Genomic DNA, 25,642 nt, shown 5'->3' with positions numbered 1-25,642 from the left:
GGGTTCGAGGAGCTGTGAGAGGAACTGGTAAACTATAGGTCAGAAGCGGTACTTACCTATGGGACAAAAGCAAAACGTGGTGAGGAGGATTTATCTAAGAAGGGAACTCCATGGTAGATGACTGAAAATCTGGTTCAACCTCCCCTATTCCCATCAATCTAAGCTCTCCAACCTCAGGAAGCCTACCAGTTACGTTTAATGGTACAAGGAACATGAGGGAAGGTTTTGCTAGTGAGTTAGTGTGTAATACATGTATAGTCCAGTATATGCAGCCAGGCAGTGAGGGGTTTTTTGTGTTGTTTGGTTTTTTTTGTTGTTGTTGTTATTTGATCAGGGAAAGAAACAACTTGGTTTTCTCTGTTGAATGAACAAATGCTAAAATGTTCAACAAAGAGTGAGTCCATTTCTTGGGTTCCTACCTGAAGCCTGAAAGCTGACTGTTCCCTCTTGGATGACACCAGAGCATGAGCAGCACCTTCTCCAGCAGGGACAGCTGCCTTATTAGCAGGGTGACAGCTACAGATCCCGGACACACACCACATCCAATACAGCGATAGCTCTAGGGGCAGGGATATCCAGATATTAGTATAACTCTGCAGAAAGTTTTCACTCAAAACGTCCAATAAATGTTTGATTCAAGAAACTGTCATCCCTTTTTTCTTCCCTGAAAGCACTACTATAAGCAAAGAAGTATCAAATTATCTTAACAAAAATAACTCCACACATAGTGCGTTGGATTAGAATGCTATCTGGCCTCCACTTATTATCTAGTTTTTATGAAAAAAAATACACCCCCGGCTAAATATATCTTGGGATTGCAGTCTTTATTCATGCATACCTATTTTATATATTATTTTAATTTTATTTATTTCTTTAATGCTTATAAAACAATTTAATTACTTATTTAAATTTTCAATTTATTTTTATTGTTTATTTTTATATACATATTTTATTTATAAATATAACATTTATAAATAATATAATTATTTGTTTTGATGTATTTAAAATTATTTAATTTTTTAATATTTATATTTGCATTATAGTTTTTATATTATTATGTGTGCATAAAATATTTGTTAATCTTTTAGAGAGCAAATCTCTTTCTTTCTTAGCTCGTTACACAAATTTAAAATGTATCATTTGTACCCTTGTCTTGTGTTGGTATCTTGTCTTATTTCTATATATACTCATGGAAAATAGGGATTTTCTTTTAAAAATTAGCTGCTTCTCCTGTTAATTTGATATTTTGATATTTACAGCAAGTTTTCAGTTGGGGAAAAAAACCACTGTTCTGACTGGTGTAAAATAATTAACAGTGGAAAATGACAGGACCAGAATCCATCCTTACAAAGCACAGCAGAGACATTTAATAAAACAAACAAAGCACTTGAAAAAGCTGTCCATTGGAAGCACTTGCAGCACTGGCTACGGAATGTATCGGGCCATAGAAAGGCCGGGTTTAGATGTTTGCTCTGGCAAGAAATATGCAACCTCAGTGAATACGAATGATAGTCAACAATAGATTTTCCTGGTGTGTACATTGGGAGTGACTGTTGCAAATAGCCTGATGGGAGAAGCTTTCGTTGAATTTAAGTCTTTTACTAGGCAGCAAATTTCATCTTGTGAAGTCTGAGCATTTCATGTTTTCTCCCATATCTTTTATTAGACTTTTTCTGTCTTTAATTGAAAGCCTTCTCAATCTTTGCCACATGGTCACGCCTCTTTGCGTGCCACAGCATCAGCACAGCACTCAAAAGCAGGGCAGTGGAACTGGTCATGTCCTTACTAACAATGTCTTGATGAACGGATTCATAGGTTTGTAATTCCCTTGGTGCCAATGTTTTCAATTGGTGCAATGCCAAGATTCCCTATCAGGCCAGCACACACTTAAGATGTCTCCATATGAGCTTGGCATCACAAGAACATCAGGCAGATCTTGGTACCATATTCAAATATATTATGTCACAGTAAATCCCATTAAATTTAATATCTTTATAGTTTTTTGTAACCTCTACACTTTTGGAGAAAAAACCCATCTGACACCGGCATTTGCTATTAGCTTTGCGCGCAGAAGTTACGTTCTGTTGGTCATTGTTCCTGGCATACTCAAAAGCAAATTTGGCAATACGTTTACTTGTTTCTTCAGTGATGAGTTCGATAGTCTCCCCAACACCATTAGTAATCACATGCTCAATCTGTTGTATTGGCCTTTGTGACAATATTTACATCTGTGTAAGGAGTTTCCTAGCCTTCGATGGAGACACATGAAGGTTACATTTACATGGTCAAAAGTTTTATGAAGCAGTAGATTCCAAAAAGGTATGTCCAGCTGCTATTGGTGTCTTTAAGGGGCCTTTTAGCCCCATCTTATTTTGTCTATGGATTCTTTGGCTTTGGGAGGAATCATTTACTTTTCTCTAAGTTCTTTAATGGCAATCATTCCTATGTTCTCACCGAACGAGTGCTTAGGCAGCATCAAAAATCTTCATAACACAAGTTGAGATTTCTAGTCTAATACTATTTCCTGAGATTAAGGTTTTAGGTTGCTGAAGGTCCCCAGCAGCTGAGATACCTCTTGGATTCACTTGGGACCCACCATCATGTAGGTTCCTCAGGCCGTAGTTGTAGTTACACACAGGCTCCTTTGGGGCACCCAGGCTCTATCCTTTGGGTCCATTCCAGAATTCCTACTCACAGAAGCCCTATCCTTAGCAGTGTTGAGGGAGTGATCTCATAAAACAGATAAACAGCAACTGTTTCTATTCTGGCCAAAAACTTGGAGGTCTTCCTCTCCCAGACTGATTCTTTTCTGAAGGCAAACTAGGCCCTTTTTTGGGGAGAGGGGGGTCATTTCTTATCCTAGCTTAAAAAGTCAAGGTCTCCCACTGCATCCTGGACCATCTCCAGTCATCCTGACCTATATCTTGTCATTGGATCCAGATGGCTTGAGAGGAGAGAGTGAGGCTGATGACTTTGTACATCTCTGTCTCACAAATGAATTGGATTTAAGTAAGTCAAGACACCACCCTTCCAATGTGATTGGTCCTCTTCCATAATGATTAACAACACAACAATTTTAATACACAACAATACGTGTTAAGTGAATTCAAGATTTGCAAAAATTAATGGGATATGAATCTTGAAGGGAATTAGGAAGTTTTGGATATTAGAATAGGAAGGGACTTCTAAGGTCATTTAGCTTAACTCCCTCACTTCACAGATGGGAACACTAAAGGCCACCGGCCCTGAGTCACACAAGTAGTCAATGGGGAAGCTGGGATTTAAAACCAACGCTTCTTATGTCAAACCCAGGGCCCTTCACTTCACTCTATACTATGTCTCATGGAGAAAGTACATTTAAGTTAGCTTGTCAAGGATGGACAAGAACTTAAGAGGTAAAGGGAGAGGGGAGGAGGGATTTTATGCTCAGAGGACAACAGATGCAAAAGCCCTTGAGGCAAAGGGGAGGATGGAGAGTCTACTTTCACTTTTTGAGGAGCTCATTGCTTTCTTTATGTGTTTGGGTTTTTTTGTGTGAAGGCAATCAGGATTAAGTGACTTGCCCAGGGTCACACTGTTAATAAGTGAAGCTGGATTTGAACTTCCTGCCCCCTGACTCCAGGGCTGGTGCACTATCCACGGTGCCACCTAGCTGCCCCTTGTTGCTTTCTTTAATTCAGGCCTGGATATAGATAGATTTTGTTGAAACTAAATTATTTAATTAATATTTTCTTTTTTGTTTTATTGCATTTTCAATATGCATCTGAGGCCCACACAAAGTTGGCTGGCTTAATTCAGAGAAACTCTTGCCTCTCCCCAACCCAAGCTATTTGAATTCAATCCAATGGCTAGATGTTTTGAACTTTATTCTTCCAATCTATCTCTTCAAGCCCCACCCCCACCCCCATCGCCCTTCCCTACCACCCTGGAATGCTACTGAAGTATCTGGTCATATTGATAAATAGTCTGTTAACTTGAAATAATACACAGCATGAGAAAAAAAAGCATCTTTCCTTATCCCAAATACAATTAAGACCAGACTTTTAGTCAATTCAAATTCTTGAACATAAAAGTAGATACATTCATCAAGTGCCCAAAAATCAACTTCATAGATCAGCATTGTGATTAGTCACTCACCCACTCTGTGGGTTGAGTAAATATTTGGGCTGGGCAAATTAAAAGGAATATATTTGTCTCCTGTGTCACTTACCTTACCATCTGGGTTACGCAGGAAAGGAGGAAAAGCTGGAAATAATTTTTTTCCCAGGTTTATGAGGATTTTTTTGAGGGGAGAATTTTGTTTACAAGGTTAGAGTAGACTGCCTTGTCTTTTTAGGTCGGGGAACATATTTTGTCCAAGCATGGACTGGAACCCAAGCCTGAGATGGTGCTCAGGGCATCACAGAGGGAAGTGGAGACTTGATGTCTCTCTGGCCAGTTTCCAGTACTTGGATGAACCAATGAATATGATGATGAAGTGGACTATTTGACTTGAATCAGTTTTGATCTATCTGTCTCTATGGATTAAATTAACCAGATAACTGTCAAATCTCTATTTTAGGCTTACATATAGATGCATACTCTAAAAGAACGGGAAAAAAAACCTGAGCAAAATGAATCCATCACATATTTTTTGATATGCCAGATATCATATACACTTTGATGGACTAAGGTCATGACCCCTAAATTTTTCCATCTAGGTTGTAATATTTCATGGAAAATGTGGTTATTTGGGTTCCCTGTGGCTTCTTCAACCCCAAACAAATCACATTTGTATGCCCTGTACCTTAGATGAGAGCAACTTGATTTCCCCAAGTCTGATCCTTCCACAGTAACTGGCTTATTAAGAGTAATTATTTCTTCAAGTTGAAATAATGTGCCAGTTCTTGAGATTGTGCAGTGGTAACCTGTCTTGGGGAGAGCTTATACTATAGTTCTCACATAAAGATGTTTATCATTTTTCTTACTTTCCACAAATACAGATGACTGGCAGATATTTCATTTGAGACCTTGCCAGCCAAGAACTACGCTTGCCTCTCTGGGTACAGAAATTCCCTCCACTAAATGTACATTATAAAAGTCCAGATTCTACAAAGAACACTCTTTAGATTCAAGGATTCCCATCACCTCATCGGTACATTGTAGGGCCTTGTACAAGAGTATACATATCCAAGTTCTAGACAAACCAAAATACTTTATATTCTTTTTTAGGCTAGTTCTTTTTAGAAATTACTTAGGACAATTATAAATCTACCTATCTAGGTATACATATGTACATATATATTAATCCTATATAGTACATATATTACATATAGCATAAGTCACTTTCAAGTGAAGTATAAGCTGCATACAAGTTGGTGTTCTGCCTTGGTAGAAGGAGTTGTCAAATCAGGAATTCCTTACGTCATCATCATAGCCACCATTTGTATAAGTGCTTTAAGGTTTGCAAAATGCTTTATGGATGTGATCTTTTTTGATCCTTATAAAAACTGTAAAATACAGATGAAAAGAGAGGAGGGAATAAGAATTTATTTAATTCCTTCTGTGTGCCAGGTGCTACACAAAGCATTTTGTAAATGTTATCTGATTTCATCTTCACAACAACCCTAAGAAGTAGCTGCTATTATTATCCCCATTTTACAATTGAGGCAAACAGAGGTTAAATGACTTTTCTCTAGATCAACAGCTAGAAAATGACTAAATCTAGATTTGAACCCAGGACTGTCTGATACCAGGCCCAAGGTTCCATCCAATGTACCATCTAGGTAGAAGTTATTATTCTTTCCTTTTTACAGATGAGGCTGAGGGAGGTCAAAGACTCATGGATCTGGATTCCCTTAAGCTCTTCACCCCTCCCCGCAAATTTAAAACATAGCTTTAGGGCTGGTGGGTCAATATTCTCATTTTACACATGAGGAAGTGGAGGGCAAGATAGGTTCAAATGATTTGGCCTAGCTCACACAGGTAGCGAGTGACAATGACCTCAGTTCCTCTGACTTGAAACCCTTTTTACACCTAGTGTATACACCTACCGTGCCACCCTAACCAAATCACACAGATGATTAAGCAGTAGAGTCAGACTGGGTAACTCAGCTCCTCCTGTCCTGTCTGCTTCCCCCCTCCCCTCCTTTCTCTCCAAAGGAAGGTAAATTTGGATGGCCAAAAGATGCCCAGTTGACTTGGATTTTACTGGCTAGTTCCCTTCCTTTCCCTTTTCTTTCCTGTCTTTTCTTTTCCCAAAACCCTAAACCTACTGCACTCTGAAGCTCAGACACCAATGGGCCTAAGGGCTCTTTTGAACTTTCCTGACTTTAGAGAGATGATCAATAGTAACTGTTGCTGTTTCCCTCCCAGCCTGATGTCATTCTTTTTCTTGACCTCATTAAAGGGGCCATGCCCTGGCTATTTCTTAAACAGGCCTATTCAATGAATGGGTGTTGCCTCACCCTAAGTGAGTACCTGCAAAGACCTTGGCCTAAGGGGCCCAAGGTCTTCCAGTGCATCCTGGGCTGTCTCCAGTCATCCTGATGAATATATGGTCACTAGATTCAGATGGCTCTGGAGGAGAAGTGAGGCTGGTGACCTGCACAGTCCTGCCTCGCTCAAAACAAAGTCAAGTGCAAGTCATGTCATCATTCCTCTGATGGCATGGTCTTCTTTGGCAATGAAGGACGACACAACAAGTGTCAGACTAGAACCCAGGTTGTCTGGCTCCAATTCAAACCAGTTCAACCTAATACACATTTATTAAGTGCCTACTATGTATCAGGCCCTGTCTAAAGCACAGGGCATAAAACTATTGAAAAGAAAGATGGTCCTTTCTTGAGAAGGAACTTACAATCTAATGGGGGGAAGATAACACACAAAGAGGGGCAGAAAGGCGTGGTGCAGAGGGGATTCTAGAGGGCAATCTTCTTCTGTGGAGTTGAAATCAGGCAGAGCAGTAGATGCAGAACGGAGCGAGTCAAAAAGTCCACATTTTGCCCTCAGTAAAGGAAGGCGTTGGGAGGCCTTTGGTACTCTCTCTATTCTCCAGTCTTTCAATCAGAGGAGAGAGGAGGCAGTATCAGACAAGGCCTCAGTTAGCTGCCTAATGATCCCAAACCAGTGTTGTTTCTACTATCCTAGGCTTACTTATCATTTGTGATCCTGTGTGGATCCAAATGGCTTTGTTCCCATGTCTGAAATCAATATTTACTTTTCCTATAGGAGCATACATCTAGTGCTGGACAGAACTTAGGGGTGTGTGTGTGTGTGTGTGTGTGTGTGTGTGTCTGTGTGTGTGTATGTGTGTATGTGTGTTGGACCCCTTCTTCAGATTCTTTTTAAATGCATAAAATACATAGGATTACAAAGTAATCCAATTTTACTGAAATAGCTCTCTCTATACATATACATATATGTATATGTATAAATACATGTATATATGTATGTATCTATATATGTTATATGTGTGTGTTCATCCTTCACTGCTGAAGAAGACCATGCCATCAGAGAAATAATGACATGACTTGCACTTTGCTTTGTTTTGAGTGAGGGAGGGCTGTGCAAGTTACTAGCCTTACTTCTCCAGAGCCATCTGGATCCAGTGACCAGATATTCATCAGGATGACTGGAGATGATCCAGGATGAGGCAACTGGGGTCAAGTGACTTGCCCATGGTCACACAGTTAGTGAATGTCAAGTGTTTGAGGTGAGATTTGAACTCAGGTCTTCCTGACTCCTGCACTGGTGCTCTATCCACTGCACCACCTAGCTGTCCTATATGTATATGTATGTGTATATGGATGTGTGTGTGTGTGTGTGTGTGTGTGTGTGTGTATACACACACACACACACACAAAGTTAATCGACCCAAAGTTAAGAAGCCCTCATCTAGTCCAACGTCATAAAATTACAGGGGTGGAAACTGAGGCCCAGATGCTTTGTCCAAGGTCACAAAAGAAGTAAGTAATAGAGCTGGGTGGAATTTGAACCTGGAGTCATCAAAGCCTAAATCTACTTCTCCTCCCACTACAGGACAGTACCTACTATAAGGGGAAGCAAGCCTGAGACATTGTAGTATTTCCAGGAAGGATCAAAAGAAGTAGGTTCAAACACTTAGTCCCTGAATGACCTTGAGCACATCACTTAAGAGGATCAGTCATTCTTCACCGTGCATCTGGGGAAAAAATGCTTTAGAAGTCTGTAAAGTCATAAATGTGTTTACTTTTAGTCTGACTATTGAATAAAAAGATTATTACGTGGCAAGTGGGGTGCAGGGTAGCTGGATTAAAGGACCATTTTCTAGCTCTTCTGCCGTTCATGAATACTTAGCTTGCTGTGGTAAAGAGAGTTGTGCCCTACAAGTCAGAACTCCAGGGTTTCACTTTTTGTTTTAGTGTCACCAATAACCAGCTGTGTGAGCCTGTCGAGTCATTTAATATCACTGGTCCTCAGTTTCCTCCTAGTAGAAGTAGCAATAATTAAAGTTAGCCTTTATACAACACTTTAAGTTTTGCAAAGTACATTACATAAGTTGATTCTCACCGCAACACTGTGAGTTAGGTGCTATTATTATCACCCCCATTTCTGAGATGAGAAAACTGAGGTACCTAGAAGTTAAGTAACTTGCCCAGGTTCACCCAGTAAGTATTTGAAGTATTGAAGTATTTCCAACTCAGGTTTTCTTGACCCCAAGTCCAATGCTCTATGCCTAGCCCACCTAGCTGTTTCTTAGGAATATTTCTGTATGCCTTTCTTATTCTGGAAACTATACTTCTGGTAATATACCACAAGGTTTCATTGAGTGGCAGCATTCTGTAGTAGGTTAGTAAGGAAGTAAATTATGGGCCATTGTGCATTGGAATCAGGGAGATCTGAGTTTAAGTCCTATCTTGGATGTATAGTACCTTTGATAAATATATTAGTTACTACTAAATTTACAATTAAACTCTCAGTATCCCTGTAGAAGGAATTTCATTTTTAAGATTATTTTTTAAAAATTTCGAGTTCCAAATTGTCTCCTTCCCTCCCACCCCTTCCCTAACTGCTGAGAAGTCAAACAATATCAGTTGTACATGTGAGGTCATATCAAACATATTGCCATATTAGCTATGTTGCAAAGAAAAGCCAAACACAAAAACAAAATCTAGAAAAATAAAATGAAAAAGTATGCTTTAATATGTACTTCAAGAATTCATCAGTTCTCTCTTAGAAGGTGGATAGCATTTTTCATCACAGGTTCTTTGGAACTATCTTGGATCATTGTCTTGGTCAGAGTAGCTAAAGTCTTTCATGGTTGTTCATCATTACAATATTGTCGTTTACTGTGTACAATGATCTCTTGGTTCTCCTTATTTCCCTTTGTATCAGTTTGTGTTGGTCTTTCCAGGTCTTTCTGAAATCATCCTGCTAGTCATTCCATCACAATCACCTAACGTAACTTGTCCAGCCATTCCTCAGTTGATGGACATCACCTCAATTTCTAATTCTTTGCCACCAGAAAAAAGAGCTGCTATAAACATTTTTGTACAAATAGAACCTTTTCCTTTTCCTTTTGATCTCTTTGGGGTACAGACCTAGTAGAGATATTGCTATGTCAAAAGATATGCATGGTTTTATAGTCTTTTGTGCATAGTTTTAAACTGTTCTCCAGAATGGTTGGACTCGTTCACAATTCCACCAACATTAATGTGCATTAATGTGTCTATTTTTCCAAATCTCCTGCAGTATTTATCATTTTCCTTTTCTATCATGTTAGCCAATCTGATAGGTATAAGATAGTATCTCAGAGCTGTTTTAATGTGCCTTTCTCTAATCAATAGTGATTTAGAGCATTTTTCATGTGACTATTGATAGCTTTGATTTTTTCTTTTGCAAACTGCCTATTCATATGTTTTGACCATTTATCTATTGGGGAATAGCTCCTATTTTTATAAATTTGGCTCAGTTCCTTATATTTTTGAGTAAAGGAGGCTTTTGTCAGAGAAAATTGCTGTAATACCCCCCACCCCAGTTTCCTGATCTTAATTTTGTTTTGTTGGTGCAAAAACTTTTAAATTTCACGTAATCAAATATACCAATTTTACTTGCCTTGATTCTCTATCTCATGTTTGATAATAAACTCTTCCCTTATTTGTAGATCTATGACAGGCAAATTTTTCCATGCTTTCCTAATTTACTTATGCTATCACCCTGTATGTCCAGATCATTTACCCCTTTTGACTTTTTTTTTTTTTTTTTGGTGTATGGTATGAGATACTGTCTATGCCTAGTTTCTGCCAAACTGCTTTCCGATTTTCCTAGAAATCTTGTCATATGATAAGTTCTTGCCCCCAAAGCTATAATCTTTGGGTTTATCAAGCACCGCTGTAGTTATTTATCTTATTATTCACCTAATCTTTCCCACTGATGCATCACTCTATTTCTTAGTCAGTACTTGATTGTTTTGATGACTACTGCTTTGTAATATAGTTTTAAATGGTTTATTGCTGGGCTATATTCCTTCTGGAGGGAGTTTCCATATCGTGATTTCTCCTTACTAAATAATTCATGAATTAGATTTAATGTCTTTCTCTTAAATAAATAGTACATTAGAGTTTGCAAAGGATTTTTTCATCTGTTTAACAATACCAGTAGTATTATCCCCATTTTATAGATCAATAATAGTAATACTATTTAGAATAACATAACACCTTTAAAGTTTAGAAAGCATTTTACATGTGTTATCCCAGTTTATCTTGAACAACCCAGAATAGCCATAGATGCTATTTTAGCTCCATTTTATAGATGAAGAAACTGAGAGGTTAGGAAAAATTAAGTGACTTGACCAGGGTCACACACAATAAATGTCTGGGGCAAGATTCAAATCCAGTGCTCATGATCACAGGGCTGACATTCTGTCTCACAGAGGGGTTGAAGGGTTGAACTAGACAATCTCTAAGGTCCCCTCTGACTCTAAACTTTATTGATCCTAAGATAAAAGGCATGGCTTTTGTAAGAGAATACATCTGGGAGGTGAAATAAGCATCTGGAAATTTGAATACCAGCTTTGCCAATGCTTTTGGCAAATGATATAATCCCCACCTGTCTCCATTTTTACTCTTTGGATAACAGAAGGAGCAGCATGTGCTCTGGCTCTGTGGAACACATGGAGGTTATGGCTGTGTATTCAAAAATAAATGAGGGCCTGGTTTTTCTACTGCTGGTTTTTGGTTTAGAGAAACCTCACACTCTGTGATTTTTGCCAAGGGACCTAAAGGTAAAGGTCAACATGCTTTGTTCCCTGAAGTTTGAAACAGAATTTTGCAAATATTCAGAGTGGCCATTGGAATGTTGGAATTCAGTTTTCATTTGGGGCAGTAAGGGGCTGGTAATTATTGCTACATCTGGGGCTGTTCTGTGAAATCCGGGAATTCTAGTAAACAAGTGATAGGCCTGCCTTATTCCCAGCCTGGGTTGAGGACGTACATGCAAGCTTCCTGCTGGTTTTTAACCTTCATTCCCAGCTTGAGCCCTATCTACTGCAAGAAGCCTTGTCTGGTCCTCCCAGCTGGGAGAACCTTTCCTCTGAGATTGCCTTTCATCAATTCTGTAAATATTTTGTGTGTGCTCAGTATTCACATGTTGTTTCTCCCATTAGAATGTGAGTTCCTTGAGGCCAGAGATTGCTTTTTCACATTTTTTATAGCCTCACTGCTTAGTGTTTCATAAATTTCATAAATGCTTGATGATTAACTAAAGATAAAATGCATTTACCAGGATTCCTCTGAGATACAAAGCTTGACTGAATCTATAGGAAATATAGATTAGTTTGCTGGGTTTTAGCCCTACTTTGCAAATAACTAGCCAATAATATGGGGTAATGGAAAAATTGCTATTATTTATAAGATGAAGATGTGAGTTTATGCTCTGCCTCTGACACTTATGAGCTGTATTACTGTGGACAAGTCATTTGAGCTTTTTGAACCTCAGTTTCCCCATTTGTCAAATGAGTATAACAGTCTAACGATACCTTACTGGGGTTGTGTGCAAAGTTGTTTGTAAACTGTGAAAGACTCTACAAATGGAAGTTATTATTATCTGCCCACTTAAAGTAAATAATGATTTATGCTGGGCCAGTTGTCTAGGATGTGGGTTTCATTTATTTTACTAAATAAGTGTTTAGGGAAACCTCTAGTGGGAAGGTGACAGTGATAATTTCTCAGGCGGCTATAGTAAGTTTAAGTGAACGGGAAGGAAAAGGAGGCCTAGAGTAAATTGTTTAAAGGAACAGCCAAAAATCCTTCCTATTTGACTGGAAGGAAGCCAGGGTCATGGATCCATGTTCGTTATTTGTTGACATTCCTAAACTCATCTGCCTTAGTGGTAACTCCTACAGTTGCTTACCTTGGACCCACTGTTGGCAACCCAAGGAGGGGTCTTGGACATGTCTGAAACAGTCCTCCGTGGGATAACTCTCTCTGGATAACTTGACTTTTGACTGTCCTTAGTTGAGCATTAAATCCTACTCAGAGAAGAGGAATATAGGAACCATAGATTTAAAGCTAGAAGGGGACATTGTTGAAGATGAATGAATTCAAGGTGCCATGATTCAGCTTGAGCATCAGAGATGAGGTGGAACTGAGAACAGATGAGAAGACAGTTGTGGGAAATCCAAATCCAAAAGGTTGAACAGAAACACTGTTCTTTCAGCGTTTCCTGGGAAAGTCTCTTTCATTCCCAGCACCAGTCAGGAATCCACATTTACTTCTTGGCTCTCCACTAATGCTCATTGTCCCTCTTGATGAGTAATTGCATATCTCTCTTGCACAGGTTTCTGGGCAAAGTAGAGAACTCTCCCTGCTTCCCCTCTCTTCCTTAACAACAGTGCTGTTGTGATGATTCACAAGCAAGATAGCTGCTACAGCTTTGGCTTAGATATAAATATATGTAATCAAAGCATGGATGACAGTGTGGAAGGGTCTCTTATGTTTTGCAAACATGTAGGGTGTCTTTGGAAGTGGGAGAGTACAATCCATTCAAACCCAGTCAAATCTCTTGAAAGGAATTTAAGCTTTTGAAGGTTCATGCTCATTAATTCTTGGCCAAATATGACTTTCCATTTCCAGGGAAAAGGCTTATAAATAGGCCATTTGGACTTCAAAGGGATAGTATTTTGATGCATTAAGAATATATGAGAAGAAGAAACATGTGGATTAAATTTCCCATTCAAATGCTTGTAGACTTAAAAACAAGGAGAAAAGAGCCTGACCAAGAGTTTCTGGGAGTTAACTGAAGAGAGAGCTTTTTCAGATTTAAGAAGGTTGATTTCCTCCCACTTGTCCTTCCACGACATGATAGACACATACCTTATATAAGTACAGGGGGCAGCAGGGAACAGTTTGGACATAAGCTCCCTAAAGGAAAAATTGCTTCATTTTTGCTTTGAGATCCACAGTGCCTAGCACAGGGCTGGCCACATAGTAGCTACTTAAAAATGCTTAACGATCAACTAAAATGAAGTTAATAGCATCGTGAGATTTAGTGCTGGAAGGGACCTTACAAATCATTCTTTTGCAAGGTAATATGGTCCAGGGAAAAGGATTTGGGATTTTCAATTGGAGAACCTCTCTTACTACCTTCATCCCTTACTGTCTGTATGACCTGGAATAATCGTTTAACCTCTCTGGGTTTCAGTCTCTCTATTTATTAAATGATAGATTGAACTCGATGGCTGGCATGTGGATGACTTCTATAGCTATGATTCTGTGATTACTATACTGGAATCAGGTGATCTGAGTTCAAAACCCAGGCTCTGCTGCAAAGATATGTTTGGCTTTAAGTCGCTTAACTTTCTGGGTCTCAATTTTCTCATCTGTCAAAGGATAGAGATGGACAAGATGACCTCTCAGGTATTTTCTAGCCCCAAATCTATAATCCTATGATCTCTGACTGACTGAGTTTACTAAAAGGAAGAAGGATCTAGACTGTCTTCAGAGGGTCACTGTGGTTTGCAAAAATCCCAAACCTAACCAAACAATTTTTACTGGAATGAAGGCCTGGGAAAATGAAACACCAATTACGCTGGCGACAAGTGTTCTGGGTGCCTGTGGCGTCGTTGCTTAGCTGGCTCGAGCCTAATGAGTAGTGTCCTTGCCCTTTCCGCCCAAGGCCACTACCAAGGTTTGCAGGACTCTGGCTAGACTAACACTTAAAGGAAACTGAAGAAAAAACTAACTCCCTTGAACTTGGCTGCCCAGTTCCAAGGCTATCCAACAGCCTAGGCTATGGCTCACTTTTGCCTATTGGGGTTTGGAATTTCCAAAGCCTGCTGTCCCTTTGGAATTGGTCACGAGAAAAGGCAGAACTGTCAACTGCATCTGAACTACCATTCTCAATGATGCAGCATTCTTTCTCCCACGTATGACAAGTGGAAAGAATCGTTGATCCATTGTTGAGTAATGTAGAACAAAACTGGGTTCCCAGAAGGATGTGGTTGAAAGTTAGGCAGTTAAGTCATTACTTGCAAGCCATTAGTATATTACAGGATGTTGACCTCGTTTATGTTTTCTTGATATAGAATCCCAGAATCTTCATGTTAGAAGGGCTATATACTCCAAAAAAGTCCAGTGATATATCCAATACTTAATATACCCAACAAGTGTTCATCTAATTTTTCTGGAAGATCTCAAGTAGGAGAACTCCACTATCTCTCAAGGAAGCTCATCCCTCCTTTTGATTAGCTCTAATTGGAAGCCTTTCCTGACTTCAAACTTAATTAAATTTGCCTCCTTGTAACCCACCCATTGTTGCTCATTCTCTTTTCTGGGGCCAGCTAGAACAAGTCTAATCTCTCCTGCACAGAGCATTCCTTCAAATACTTGAAGACAATTCCCATGTCCTCCACCCAAACTTGTCTCTTCTTTCCAAGCTAAATTTCTTTATTTTTTTCAACCTCTCGTCACATAACATGGACTTGAGATCCTTCATCATTCTGGTTGTCCTCCTTTGAATATCTTACAACTTATTGATATCCTTTCTAAAATCTGGTGCCCAGCACTGAACACAATATTTCAGGTAAGAGCAGGACAAGGAGTAAAGCAGGACTCTAACCTTTTTCCTTGAACCTATGAATCTCTCAATGTAGCTAAAAATACCTTTACCTTTTCTGGTTGCCTTATCAAAACTGTTGTGCTTGCAGTCTCTTACAACCCTCTCCCCCCACCCCCCCAATTTCTAACTATGCATCCCTCATCTTGCATCTGTGAAGTCAATTTCTTGAACCCACATGTAAGATTTTATATTTATCCCTAGTAGATTTCATCTTAAAAGTCTCAGCCCGAATTTCTAATTTGCCAAGATCTTTTTTGGATCTGTCATCCCACATGCTTAGGTATCCCTCCCAACTTTGTGTCATCTGTAGATTTGATAATGATACTGTCTGTGCTTTTATCCAAGTAATTATTAAAAATGTTAAACAGCACAGAGAAAAGTACAGACCCCTGGGGTACTCTTCTGGAGACCAGACAAGCTGACATCAAACCATTACTGGCTACTCTGAGTCTGGCTATTCAACCAGTTTTGAATGCAACTGTGCTATTGTCTAGCCCACACATCTGTGAATGGAGAACTCGTTGAATATAGGACCACACAGAACAGATGCTCTGAAAAAGAACAATAGTGCTGGCAGATAGCAGACCATTGAGATATGGAGGTGATTTTTCCTCTATGGTTCCTAGAAAGCTCTTAGAAGAATCTCTGGGGCTCAAATTCAGTTAACCTGATTTCCCTACTCTTTCCCTCAGGATTAATTTTTTTTTTTTTACCTTATAGGAGCACTCAGTTGCTGAGATAGAGGAGAGTATCTATGAACTTATAGCCCTGAGTATAATATCTTTTCCAAACTAACCTCAGATTGGGTGGGTAGTAACAGAGCCTCTCTCTCCCTGGGCATTGGTGGAAGGATCTTATCTTCCAGAGAGATGTCCTCTTGTATCATGGAATCATAGAGCATCAGAGCTAGAAAGGACCTGAGAGAGCATCACATTCAACCACTGTATTTCGTAAATCAGGAAACTAAGCTCAGTACAAGCAAAGTGATTGGTACAGTGGAAAGAGTGGTGGGTTCTAGTCAGAGCATTTGAGTTCCAATGTGTGTTCTGCCTTTACTATGTGACCTTGTGTAAGTGACTTTAATTCTATACACCCCAGTTTCTCATCTGTAAAATGAGTAGACTGGACTTCTCATGTCACAGTTCTTCTCTATGAATCAAAAGTTGATAGTTTAATCCGCTAAAAATTATAGAAATCATATTAAATTTTCTCTAGAAACATTGAAGTAAAAAGACCCTAAAATTATAGTGTTACTTGGGGTCAGTCTATGTAGTGTCCAGAAGGGCATGATTAATGATACAATTTCCTGAGTGTTCACAGCAACATTTTTTTTTTAAACTTACAACGTATACACATAAAACAAAAACCCAAACAGGTAATTAAAATGCTTCCCATTTCTAATGAGAGGTCTCTTTGGAAATATGGCAGGCAATCTCCATGCTCAGCTTCCTACGTTTTATTAACTGACATGTCAAAGAAGAAAGCCATATGATTTTTATGTTCCCATGGAGCAGAAACTAATTTTGGGTATTTTAGACTTGAGAGATTTATGGGCAAACATCAGAAACTTCTCTTGGGCTCCTAAGAGAGTAGTAACATTCCAAAAATTGGATGGATTTAGTATCCATCCTATTTAAAATATGGGTTCCTGTTAAATACATGGGTATCCCTGAGTAACCTTCTATGATATCCCAGTTTTCCTTTAAAGAAGTCATGGAAAATGTCAGAATTCTTTGATATGTCTCCTTCACTAGTTGAGTCACCTTGGAGATGACATCTTCAAGCTGTTATCCTGATGGAAGGCTCTCTGGGTCACAGGTGCCTCAACCACAGCACTTTGACCTCTGAAACAGAGGGCTGTCTGAGCATCCATGGTCATTTCAGTGGGAGGAGAGTAGAGTGGTGCCTGGGAAATTAGACTATGGGGGTAAATCTGGGGTCCCTTTCTCCATGTTCCTTGGGTAAGGGCCAAGAGCTGTGAATGAAGGGTCAGGAGGAGGAAATTGAAATTTCAGTTGCACACGTGAAATGCCCCCTGAAGGAAAAACATAAGATCATATGTTTTTATGACATACGTTAGTGATTAACTGGTTAAAATTCCTGGTTGTGGGAGGAGTTGTCATTTCTTAGGAGATGATAGCTAAGGGAAAACAAAATTGTAATATTTATTCTGATCAATTAGATCCTTTCCAGAGAAAACAGAACTTTGAGGGAAAGCTATTCCCTAGGAGTTAAGGAGAGACTGGAATCTTTTGTGCCTACAAATCTTTTTTTTTTTTTTACCCCATCCTTTACTCCCATCTTTCCAAGATTTTTCTGTAATCCAGTTTTAAGGATTTAATGTGACTATTATCCCCAAGAGTTCCCAGGGCCCTGCCCTCATACCCATTCACCTGGACTATCACAATAGTCACTTAGTGAGCCTTCAGATGTAGCCTCTCCACTCTCCAACCATCCTCCATGCATCTGCCAAATGGACACTCCTAAAGCAAAGCTCTGAACATGAACTTCCCTGCTCCCTAAGTGGTTCTCTGACATCTCTAGGATAAAATCTAACAACTTGTCTTAGTATTGAAAACTCTTTATAGTCTGGCTCTGGTCAATCATTCTAGACTTTTCATGTATTCCTTCCCTCTCACATAAGTTTATACTCCAACCACAATGGTTCTTTCTACTGAAGCTTTACATTTTCACAGATAAGCCTCTATGCCTGGAGTGATTTCCTTTCTAACTTTTAATTCTCATTAACCCTAATTCCCTTTAAACTTAAGCTCAATGCCACCGCTTTCAAAAGACTTTCACCAATTCTCCCAGCTGTTAAATCTCCACCCCCCAAATTACTTTGTGCTCATCCTATATTTACTTATCTGCAAATATATTATGCCACTGCAGCCTTAAGGACACCCTTTAAGGACAAAGGTTGTCTTACTTCTATAGTTGTATTGTTATTTCCCAGCAGAAGCTTAAATGTTTCCTGAATGACTGATTAATTAATGGGAGAGCCAAAGTACTAGCTACATCCTTGTGGCTAGTAGTTGGATGACTCCTATTCCCATATTTTTCAGTATCTAAAAGAGAGCCCTACATATAAGCAGAGAGGAGCTAGATAGTCCTCCATAGTAGACTATGGAGATTAGAGGTTCTTTGACCCCAGCTTTACAAGACTCTTTTGGGACTCTAGCTGGACAAACCTAAAACACAATCCCGCTCTTCTTTCAAGGTCTAGCTCAAGTCCTAATTCCTTTGGGGAGCCATCCTGGATTCTTGCAGCCCACATCAAGCTCTTCCTTCTACCTTTCTTGTCCTTACCACTTCTTTGGTACTAATAACAAATTGTCTTTTATTATTGAGAGTAGGGAACTATGTTTACTGTTCCTTCTGTAGTTCCTTTCCTAACTATGTCTGGTGAGGCACAGAGTGACTGTACAATATATACGTGTTAAGAGAATTTGAATTTAACCACTGCTGTGTGTGTGTGCATGTGTGTGTAATAAGCACAAATCAATAAGCTTAACAGTAAACTGTGAGGTCAATATGAGTCAATGGTGTGATTTGGCAGCCAAAAAAGACGATGTCATACATGGCTGTATGAAGAAAGACGTAGTGTCTACGACTTACACTTTCAGTGCCCTCAGCTCTCTGAGACTATAAACTGTAGACCAGGCATTGATAAGCATTGGCAGAAGGCACTTTCTCATTAGAAGATCCTTATATTAATGAAATGACAGGTCTGACCTCCTTCCAAAGAGTGTATGGGACTAAGGAAGTCAAGACAAACTGTACAAAGCCCCTGATCACAAATGGAGTACACACTGTGCTCAATTCTTGGACCAAGATCAGGAAGGACATTACAAACAAGTATCCAGAAGAGGCAGCCAGTACAGTGAAGTGCCTCTTCATATGAAGATAAGTTTGAGGAAATGGTTAAGTTTAATGTGGAGAAAAGAGCATTGGGGGATGGGTGTGTGTTTGTTGATTTTGAATATTTTAGGTAAAATCTTGGAGACAAGGGATTAGGTTTCTTCTGGTTGTTCCCAGAAGGCAAAGCTAGAAATAATAGGTAGAAGTCAAGGGGAGACAGAATTAGGATCCATGTAAAGAAAAATTTAACCGTTAGAGCCAGCCAAGAGTGAAATGGACTGCCTGCAAGGGCTGGGATTGGGAATAAGGGGTTTTCCTCACTTGAGGTCTTAGTTGAAAGATAGGAGATATACTTATTGGGTCTGTTGTCAGGAGGATTTTTGTTTACACGTTGGTTGGACAGGCAGCCTCGCAAAGTGGATAGATAGTTTGCCTCAATGAGTCCTGCCTCTGACACTATCTGCCAGGTGACCTTGGTAAAGTCACTTAACCTTAAGGTACTAATGCGCTTAGGCAATTCTCTAAGTCTGTAAATTGCCGTGAAGGTGAGGACTTGCGTTGGTAGAGGGAGTTCTTCACCAGAAGCTTCCTATGTAGACGCAATCAAAACCAAATCTGGTTTTAAAAAGAAGTTGAATTCTATCCTTCCACTTCTGAAATTCTGTAATTCTGTCCTCTAGTTATGAGAACTCATTTCACCCTCCAAATTAGGTTATTCTTTTCAATTCCTTTCAATTAGGTTTATTTCTTTTCTCTGTTCAAGAGATCAAGTGTCTGCAGTGCGCAAGCTGGTTTGTTTTACTAGAAAATGCTGAAACATTGAAGAAATATCACCAGCTGTTAAACTGAATTTTATTCTTTTTCTCCACAGAATATATAGATCCCTGACAGATACTAGTTTAACTTAAGTTTGACATTGGCTTATGAACCTACACAGACAGTGTAAAAGTGTGCTGCTTTCAAATGACCTGTTCTTTGAATGAACAATGAGGGGATAAAATCCATTTGTTTCTTGAAGATTTCAGTTTCAACATCTAACAGGTAAGGAATTTGACTCCTCTCTGATCATATTTCATGGCCACCATAAGTGACTGCTTGGAGATTTGTGCTTAATTACTGCAGCTGGGCAAGTTGGGTGTGTTCCAAGTCCAGTGACATGATATATTGGGATGGTATGTACGTGCTTTTACATATAATATACATGTGTGTGCACAGGCATCTTTTCTTGACAGAGAGAAGGACAGGAATATTCCATCGCTTTCAGCATTTGTCTCCTGCCTCTTCTCCTTTCCTTTTCACTAGCTAACTGGACACTGACAAGGTTCCGTAAATGGTCAAGTCCCCAAAGGATGCGAAGACTCCATCTTAGTGCATTCTATGAGAATAGTAATATTAGACCATATTTCATATTTAAGATTGCAAAAAATCTATTACAAATATTACCTGCTTTATTCTTTCCCTCTGAAGTCTCAGTGAAATTTTCACTTTTCAAATGAGTAAAAAATTCAGAGAGATTAAGAGATTTGCCCAGACTCAAAGAGTGACAGAAGTGAGAGTGAAACCCAGAGCTTCTGACACCATCCCTCAATTCTATTATGGTAACTTTGCAGATCTTGAATGAGTGGAGAGGAGTGGGTAAGAATAGATAAAAAGTACCCCTAATGCCTCCTTGGAGAAGCCACAGGCCTCTACCATCAACCTTGTGATACAAGAAGATTGTATGAAAGAGAAGAGAGCCTCTTGGGATGATTGACTGGGGTTTTACGCTAAAGAAAAGGAAACATTTGTCTGAAAGTTATCTCAGGCTTGAGTGCCAGCCAGCTCAATATGTAGTAGTGGTATAAAGATCTCAGAGAGTCAAGGAACATCCCAACTGTGGCCCCATTCTGTTCATAACGCACAAGGGCAGGATCAAAGGCAGAGCATGTTTATTTATTGTAATATTTGATAATTAATATCTACCTGGGGGAGGAATTAGCACATGAGAGTGAACTGTTCAGAGAGGGGCATAATGATAGAATGTTCTGGAGGCATTGAGGAATGCATTGTACTACCCTTGGGTATGACTGTATATTGTTAATAACAGCTGTTGGAATTGTACCTCAGCTCATCTGGTTATTTCCAAAGTGGTCTAAGGTTGCTACATCTAGGCAGTAGTTCTGACACATTCTCTGTTAGAGAGACCATATGGCATAATGGAAGGTCCCTTAGAGCTAGATGACAGATTTGGATCCCATTTACAAGGTACATGACCTTGAGAAAGTGACTTGACTTCTTTGAGACTCTGTTTTGCCATCTGTAAGATGAAGTTAATAATCCCTGATCTGTCTTTGCAGGGCTGTGAGAATAAAATGAGAGGGTCTGCTCAAGCACCCTGTAAGTATATATTTCTATATAAAGGGATCAAAGTGTATTCCTATTTGTTGAAACTTAGTTTATTCTTTACTTCTACATCCATTTAACAAGCAATCTTTAAGTGCTTATTATTTGCCCTTTTTATGCAAGGAACTTGTAGTGTTCTTTTAATTAATGTTGTTATTTTTATTAGGCAAGACAGAGGAAAGCATCACAGTCCAGCACAGGGGTGGAGAACCTGCTGTCTTGAAGCTGTATGTAGTTCCCAAGTGTGGCCCTTTGACTGAATCCAGAGAAATTTGGAGTCAAAGGGTTGCACTTGAGGACCTAGGGGACCATATGTGGCCTGAAGGCTGTAGGTTCCCCACACCTGGCCCAGGGAAAAGAATGCTGGCTTTTAGAACTGTAAGACCTGGGTTCATGTTTCACTTTTCCTGCTATCTTTGTGCTACCTTTATGTTGTTGTGGTTCAGTCATTTCAGTCATATCCAACTCTTCCTGACAACCATTTGGGGTTTTCTTGGCAGATACTGAAGTGGTTTGCCATTCCTTCTCTGTCTCATTTTACAGATGTGGAAACTGAGGCAAACAGGAGGAAGTGACTTATCCAGGGTCACACCGCTGATAAGTGTCTGAGGCCAGGTTTGAAATTAGGAAGAGGAATCTTTCTGATTTCAGGCCCAGCACTCTATCCACTATGCCACCTACTTGGCCTTATTCCTACTACTTTTTATGCCACTGACAAATTAACTTAATTTCCTTGCTTTTCTCAGTTTTCTGTCTGTAAAATGAGGGGGTTAAGTTAGATGACCTCTAAGACCCGTTCCAATTTTAGATCTGTGATAAAATGTCCTTATGATAATATGGACTTGGGTTCTTTATAGCTACATGCATTTCTAATGCATTTTCTTGGGTCCTGTGAATTCTAATTTTGCTACCCCTTCATTTGCCAAGATATGACAACCTCCTGGGATTTCAATTTGGTCATTTTCTCTAAGAAGATCTTCTTGAAAATCAGGTCAGTCTTAACAACTCCAACAAAGAAGGAACCTTGTTTGTTAATCATGGTCAGGTTTGACAGGTGTTCACCTCCTCAGGAGCTAGTTTCTGAGGAACTCATATATATCTCATGTATAGGACCTCAATGATCAGGTCCTAAGAATACTTGTTCACCTTACGTGAAAATCAGAGTAATAGTACAGAATGATAAATATAACTGTGTTAAGTGGATTCTCATGTTGGTCAACTAGCCTATTTTCTTTACAAAATGGAAACCTCTGTGAAAAATCTAGTTAAGACCAAAAGGTAGTTTGGTGAACAGAGACTCAGATGAGAAGAATTTGGATGGGGATATTTCCATCCACCTGAGTAAGCTTGGTGAGTCACCCTTCTCCATTATAGAGGGAGGATAGAGCTGCCAAATAGACTGGGATATTTATTTCTCCATGGCACTAGAGACATACAATGTGTCACTCTGTAACATTCCATTTTCTAGATTGAATATCAATCCACATTTTATGATTTCCCTATTCCTTCCTCTCTAAAACACCTTCATATTCTTACTATATTTATATCCTATATAAGCTTAGTGACAATTTGTATTGAATATTTTCAGTGCTAAATGGGAGAGTCATAGAAATTTAATTCAATTAGCCAATTCAAATCAGTAAACATGTAGGGTATACTTGTTGTGTGTAGGGTATTGTTCTACACTCTAAGAGAGACTCGAAGATGAAATCTAGGAGGTCTTTAGAGATAGTTCATACCCTCTCACTTGAGGTCTTCAAACAAAGACTGAATGACCATTTAATTGGTAAATTGTAGGGAGAATTTCCGTTCAGGTGTGGGTTGGACTGATTGGTCTCCTAAGTCCATTCTAAGACTGAAGATCTGTGTTTACATAAATAAGAAATAGTTCTTATTCTAAAAGAGTTTTAAAATATTTTTGCTCTGTTCATGTTTTGAAAGGGTTAGTCCAGGAGAAATTTTCTACTTTTCTTTCAATTATATGGGGATGACTTTATGGAAAAGGTGGAAGTCCAGAAGCTGCTTGAATGGAGAGGTCTTAGGCACTTGGAGTTCCCTAGATGACCTTATGTCTTGACTCCCCATCACATAATGCAGGCATTTTTAGGGTAAAGGGAAGGCTCAAAGTATGGAAAGATTTTGTGTGCCCTATGCACATATGAGAGGCTCAGAATGTGACTAGATTTGGCAGTGAAAATGACTGTCGCCTAAGTTCAGCAGTTCTGGGACTTTTTCCTTCCCCATTCATTTGTATGGGAGATGCAAAAGTATTGAAACAAGATGTGGCCAATGATTGAAAAACTGGGAGAGATGGGACTAAACCTTGAGAGCTCTAGACAGATTATTGAAAGATTGCTATCTCAATACATTCTGACCCAGTAAAATTAGCAAGTAAAAGTTAAGCATGGAATTAGGTTAGGTGGACTTTCTGATCCTATTAGACTAAAACTTTAACAGCGTTCAAGTAACCAATTTAAGCTTAAGGGCATCAGCTTCTAGGGAAGATTTTGAGCTCAAAGAACTAGTTGCCTGGGGTGAGGAAGCTCCTTCTAGAGAAGACAAGTCCCTTCTTGCCCAGGATAGATAGGCAGACTGCTTATGGAAGGAAAAGCCACTGAAGATGATTTATTTTTGCTGTCTTCTCTATTGCAGTGACTGGATATGTTAGGGCCCTATCTAGCTACGTCTTCAAATTCTCAGCAAGAAAAAGCACCAGGGACTGAGCACTGCTCAGTTGATACTTTATTTTGCTTGCATCAATTGATGTGATGTTGAGTAAATTTTCAATGTTCTTGGCAATGTTCATCTTGGCCACAATTTAAGTTCTATCAGCCTCATAGAGGGGTCCAGTCAATATTCCTTTTCCATATATCAGTTATTGCCTTTGTACAATTTGCTTTAGAAAAAAGGACAGCAAGGCATGGTGGAAAGAATGCTTCACTTGGAATCACAAAGTTCTAAGTTCTAATCCAATTTCTGACATATTCTAACTGTGTGACCCTGGATATGTCACTCTATTTCTCTGAGCATTTTAGACCCCACACTGATTCTACTAGCTGATTCTACCTAGCTTACACAGGTAATAAATGTCCTAGAAGTCACACAGTAGAAACATGGTCATCATCTCTTTTATTGCATGCAAGCGCATTTCAAATATTATGAGGAATATATAATTAAATGATTGAGGAAAAAAAAACACTTTGCAAATGTAAGCCCTCAGAAGTAGGTGATCAATATTCCAAACTCAGCGTGCACTTAGAGGCTGGTTACTGATATAATCAATTTCAGTAGGAATTATCTTCCTTCATACAAAGGGAATCAAGTCATGTTGTTTTCATGTAGGCTGATCACATGGTGCATAATGGGATTTTTAAGTGAGTAAAACCTAAGGGAAGAAGGAGGATACCAAGAATGCTCATCAGTCAAACAGTACAATAAACCATCAACTAGCTTAATGGAGCCAGTCACCTGCCTCTTCCAGGAAGCTGCCTAATTCAATTTCTCATCCCATGGTAGACAGTTGGGATCAGGGATCAGTCCTAGAAGCTGCTGCCGCTGCACCTGCATTGAATTTTGATTTCCTCATTTTCATGTTCTTTTTCAACAGTGCACCAACATGGATAATCAATTCAGAATGAAGGCTTCACTGTGTGGACGCTCCTCGAAGTTGGCAGGAAATAAATTCAACGTAGAATAAAGTCGGCCAGCCTTTTACCTGGTACTGGCCAACTTGCCTTATTATTACAGTCCAGAAACAACAGATGTGTGTTCCTTTAAGGCCTCTGAAACAACTAGGCCTGATGGAACAAATAATGTGTGAAACCTTAACTTGATTCACTTTTTCTTAGGTAGACACAAAGAATGAGTCTGGCCCCTCTCTAAGAAACAAAGGTTATTTTCTTCCCTGTGTTGCCCGGACAGTGGCTTGTTCTGGCTTTTTCACCTATGGGCTCCAAGTTTCTAGTTTCTTTGTTTCTAATGGAGGGATGTTTCACATCCTTGAAAGTGACCCACCTTTGCGAATGACCCAATTAGCATTCTTGAGGATGTGCAAACCACCCATCTTCCCTTACTGCTTCCTCCACTCCTTGTGCACTCTTCCAGCAAAGCAGGGTTATTTAAGAACTTTCCCCAGGCCCTGTGGTAATATTGAATAGCAATACTTGGTTCCAGCCTGTGAGTGAGGGCAGTGTACAGTTACAGGAGCAGGGAGCTTCGACATTTTTCTTGCTTGGCCTGACATTCCAGGGAGCTGCTTGGGTAAACAACATCTAAACTTCACAGGCTTTGAATATGCTTCACTCACTGTAGACAGCCGGGATCA

The 25,642-nt window shown here is 39.4% G+C and overlaps 1 long non-coding RNA gene and 1 pseudogene across 2 annotated transcripts in view; one reads left to right on the top strand and one right to left on the bottom strand.

The window, feature by feature from the left end:
* The window catches only part of LOC140498774 (isocitrate dehydrogenase [NAD] subunit alpha, mitochondrial-like), a 34,824-nt pseudogene extending 22,413 nt beyond the window's left edge, over nt 1-12,411 (bottom strand).
* The window catches only part of LOC140501812 (uncharacterized), a 61,803-nt gene extending 36,766 nt beyond the window's left edge, over nt 1-25,037 (top strand). For both annotated transcript variants that reach the window (XR_011966366.1, XR_011966364.1), the window contains 3 exons: nt 19,808-19,977; nt 21,273-21,312; nt 24,926-25,037. This is a non-coding gene — a long non-coding RNA (uncharacterized lncRNA). The remainder of the gene's footprint in view (nt 1-19,807; nt 19,978-21,272; nt 21,313-24,925) is intronic.
* The last annotated feature ends 605 nt before the right edge of the window (nt 25,038-25,642 follow it).

Source organism: Notamacropus eugenii, chromosome 4 (assembly GCF_028372415.1).
Source record: "Notamacropus eugenii isolate mMacEug1 chromosome 4, mMacEug1.pri_v2, whole genome shotgun sequence".
NCBI classification, from domain to species: Eukaryota; Metazoa; Chordata; class Mammalia; order Diprotodontia; family Macropodidae; genus Notamacropus; species Notamacropus eugenii.
This window is presented reverse-complemented; position numbering and strand designations above follow the sequence as displayed.